The 4,490-nt window shown below is 40.4% G+C and overlaps 1 protein-coding gene across 1 annotated transcript in view; it reads left to right on the plus strand.

The window, feature by feature from the left end:
• The first annotated feature begins 768 nt into the window (after positions 1 to 768).
• calcrla (calcitonin receptor-like a) overlaps positions 769 to 4,490 on the plus strand; it is a 37,666-nt gene continuing 33,944 nt past the window's right edge. The window contains exon 1 of the mRNA XM_037686293.1: positions 769 to 888. The gene's annotated coding sequence lies outside the window, so the exon portion shown is untranslated. The remainder of the gene's footprint in view (positions 889 to 4,490) is intronic.

Here is a 4,490-nt window from a genome sequence, read left to right on the forward strand (position 1 = left end):
TCTACATACATACGTGTGTACATATTATAACTCAATATCCAACTTGAACCAATCTCTAATTCTACTTATTATATGTATTTGTTTTCTTCTAAGTTTCTATAAGAATCTGGTCATTTAGATCATTTCTTATCAGAAGCTGACCACCAGAACAGCTGCAGAGTTCTCAGACCTTCAGTAACACAGAAAACGTTCTTATATTCATTTTTAAATAGAATACCTCAGATATTTCACCTCAGGAGGAGGTCAGAGGTCAACATTTGCTGCAGTAGCGTCCCTGCCCTGTTTGATGACTGGACGTGGAGTTCTGGATCTGGTGGTCCATCTATACCTGAACCCCCTCAAAATCCTCAAGTGTCCCAGAACTGCGCCCTGCGGTCCTCACTCCAAACTCTCCTTTTCAGCTCTTTATCATTGTCCGGGTGGTTTTTGCCTTGCAGCAGCTTTGAAATGGTTTTTAGACGTTTTCTCCTCACATCAGGTTCTGTTCAGCTGATATGTCACAAAGTAAACTGAGAAGGTGATGGATCAGAGAAAAGTCAGTTTGTTCCAGAGTCGAATGCAAAAATAAAAAAACTAAAGGTAAGATCAGTTTCCTCCCTGCAGATTGTAGAAATTCAACTTTTTTTTCTGAATAAACTGCAGTTTTATTACGTAAATGTGTGTCCGCGTGCGTGCGTGCGTGTGTGTGCGTGTGTGTCGGTGTGTGGAACAGGAAGTAGTGGGTTTGTGGGTTGGGCTCGGAGCCGCTCTGATCGCTCCTCTGCGCACAAACCGAACCTCCGTGGACCCAGCTGGACGGTTCCCTGAAGGAGGCTGCTCGGAGGTTCGGAGGTCCGAACCCCCCCCCACCCCACCCCCCGCTCCGCTGCTGCTGGACCCGTCTCCTCGGTAAGACCCGTTTTTGTCTGACGCGTTCGGTTCACGTCGCGCGCACCGAACCCGAGAAAGGCGCATCTGTTTATTCAGGTCATCAGATTCTGCACGGACCTCGGAACCGGGTCCGGACTCCATCGTGCCTGTAAACCGGTACCAGTTCGTCTGCATTGTTCTGCCAGGAGGTGTGAGTGGGAATGGGGCTGGCTGTTTTTATGGGGGTTCGGCTGGACCCGGGCCAGCCTGGTTTTTAATATGAACAGATGGGATTTAAATGTTTGCAGCCGCTCGAGGGTTTGTGCCTAAAATCTGTTTCAGATGCTTCGAATCTTCCATTTTTGTCACATTTATTAGATTCCCCGTCATATTTGTTCTCTGCATCCACTGGTCCTGTCGATTCCAAAACGTTTCATTCCAACCTGAGTGCACTGCTGACTCAGCTCAGGTCCTCACACCCATCCATCCAGAGCTCCTGGTCCATGATCTGGGCTCCTGGTCCACAAAACTAGGCAGAGGAGACCGGCTGTCCACCTGCAGGCTTACATAACATGCTGGAAGTTTGTGGGCTGGATGATGATGTTGATGATGATGATGGTGTGTAGGAGCAGGATATGATGAGGTTGGTTACCATACCTGGAGTCAGACTGGCTGCAGAGTCCTGGTCCAAAGCTGAGAGCAGTTTCTTCACACGACCGAGTTCTGTCATGAATGTTGTGATCATGGATGATTAAAGCCACCGAGTCGTTTGCTGCTTCACACATTGTGCCAAAAACAACAAAACAAAAGCCTCTGTGTTTGTTTGTTTTTAAAACCTCCTCCGTTGTGTCTTTTTAATGCTGTAAATTTAATTTATATAGGATTTTTAAAAACGTCAAAAACGACCAAAGTGCTTTACGAGTTGCTTCAAATCACACATAATAATAGAAGTAAAACCAGATCCCAGCATTCGTGTGGGACTCTCTGGAACGCATCGAAACGTTCGCAGGATGCGGGCAACAAAAGAACGTGTGCAGCCACGAGCGCAGTTTTCTAATCCACAAATATAAAAGTAAGTTGTTGTTTTAAAAGTGTGCCGGCGCGGCTCGCTGCTCGCTCTGATGCTTCCAGACGGCAGCGTCTTGTTCTCTGAGCTTAATAAAAGAGCTATCTTCAACAGGTAAGATATTCATTTTATGTAACGTTCTTCAACCCCACCGGCCAAAATGTCGCATAAGAACTATTTTCTTTGTTGTGCGTGTAAATAAACACAAACACTCTCAGTATTGACAACTTATTCTTTAATGGCCTCAGTTTTACCTGATTAGTCTCCGTGTGGTTTATAAATAGATTTGGAAAACAAGATGTAACTTTAACATCAACTATTCTAAACTCAAGCTCAGTCCTTTCCTAAACCAAACTAAATTGTTTGGGTTTGGGAACCTGGTGTCTGCAACCTGCGGCTCTGGAGCCACATGCGGCCCTTTGGTGCCTCTGCAGCGGCCATAAGTTTTGATCAAAACTAACATAAAACTTTTTATTGGTTCTTGTACCCAACAACAAAAAATGGCTAGTTTTAGCAGTTTTCCGCGCATTTCTTCTGCCAACATGTGAATGATACTAACTCAAGGATTAAAACGTGTTTACATCATGCTAGTAGTTTGTTAGCCACTTCTTTTAGCTCACTTCCAGTCTTACGATGTGATCTGTTTCTCAAATCCACCAACTTTTTTGGGGATACCTTGATACAATGGAGTATACAGGGCCATGCTAAGAAAAAAAATGTAATTACGAGAAAATGTCATGAAATTATGAGAAAGTCATAATAATACGAGAATAAAGTTGTAATATTATCAGAACTGCGACATGAAAAAGCAGTCTTACAACTGCGGTAAAATGAAGAATATTGAGCATCTTGTTAAGTTTTACTTTGGTATTAGTTTTACCAATAAGGAAGTACTGAATCTGTTGGCACATCAGCATCTATGACGGAGTATTAATGTCACGCTGTTATTCTTGTATTATTTAGACTTTATTCTCTTAATATTATGAATTTATTCTCATAAGACTACGACTTTATTGTCGTAATATTTCGACTTTACTTTATTCTCGTAATTTTATGAATTTTTTCTCGTAATGCTATTTTGTTTCTTAGCGTGGCCCTAATGCTCCATTTGTACCTTTTAAGGCAAGTTGAAAAGAAATAGAAAAGTTGAGAGGAAATATAGTGGGTCAACTTGATAACAATTAAAATAAATAAATAAATAAATAATCAAAGTAAATGGAAGAATTTAAATTTTCATTTAAAGCTCTCTTGGCCTAATTTTTTTTTAACTTTATGCTTTATTACTTCATACTAGGATACTTTTTGAATTGTTTCCACAATTAAAAATAAATCACATAAGTCTGTGTACTTGTTTGAATTTTTATAAAATTGGTTAAAAAAAAATTCTTATTTACATAAATCCAGTCTTTTCTTTGGCCCCAAAATAAAAAAAAAACAACCCAAAATATTAATAATAACTTGATACTTTAGTTTTATATTATCACACCTACTGGCTGGAAAAGCCCCGTCCAACAGGCCTGAAGTGGCCCATGGGCCACCAGTTGATAACTACAGTTGTAGCAGGTTTTATGGCTCCGTAGACGTTTTGTTCAGTGTGTAAAGGGCAGAAATGGCTCTTTTGATCAGAAAAGTTCCAGACCCCTGAAAACGGCGATTTCTGCTGAGAAAACTGAACAAAGCAGTTTAGGCTCCTAAACCTAAACATAATTATTTTGACTAATCTGAACCAACCGCTGTGGTTACTAAACCTAAAAGAAAAAAAAAAACCTTAGCGCCTAATAGGGGCTCTTCCAGTGCAGCTTCCAGTACCGGACACTGTGGAAACGAGAGTGTTGGACTCGGTTGAATTTTTAAAGCTGAAGTAATTTAACCCCTTTAGTTCAAGTCTTGTTTGTCTGTCTGCTCTTAGCCTTTCTGAGCAGTTATAAACTCAGCGTTTTATTGATGATTTTCTAAAAAAAAAACGGGAAAAGATGAATTTCTCGGTTTATTGATTTGGGTGCTCAGTGCTCAGATGATGTTTCCACTCAGGCTCCGTGTTGCCACTCACTGAGCACGGTACAAGGTTGATAAATGTTCCTTGGATGTTGGACAGGTTTTAAATGGAGACATCAAACATGGCTTTTACCCTTAAAGACAAATAGCATGATGAGCACGGAATATGTTTTTTGTTAGAAAAAACAAGCTAATATCTGTTGCCATTTTAGTGTTTCAAATATCCCACTGAAGTTTCACCACTTGTCAGTTTCTGTAGAAACATGATGGGAAAGTGTGCACGTGTGGGAAAGGGTTCTAAACTGGACATTTTGCAGGACGTTATTTTCCTGGTTATGAAATGTCTTGTATGGGTTAAAATTAGACAAGATTCTGTAATATTGTCATAAATGAGAAAAATTAACTTTGATTTTTAATTATCAGTGACTGGAATGTGTCTTTGAAGCAGTGCGATGCAGAAACATAACATCATGCTATTTTATACTTTTGTCCTGTGTGTGGCTCTTCTAGGCATAAAAAAGGTCACAATCAAAGCTTGGAATGTCAAGTCAAAATCCAACATGGCCACCACTATATATGT

The sequence above is a fragment of the Nematolebias whitei genome, chromosome 13, assembly GCF_014905685.2.
Source record: "Nematolebias whitei isolate Nwh7 chromosome 13, NemWhi1, whole genome shotgun sequence".
Lineage (NCBI taxonomy): Eukaryota > Metazoa > Chordata > Actinopteri > Cyprinodontiformes > Rivulidae > Nematolebias > Nematolebias whitei.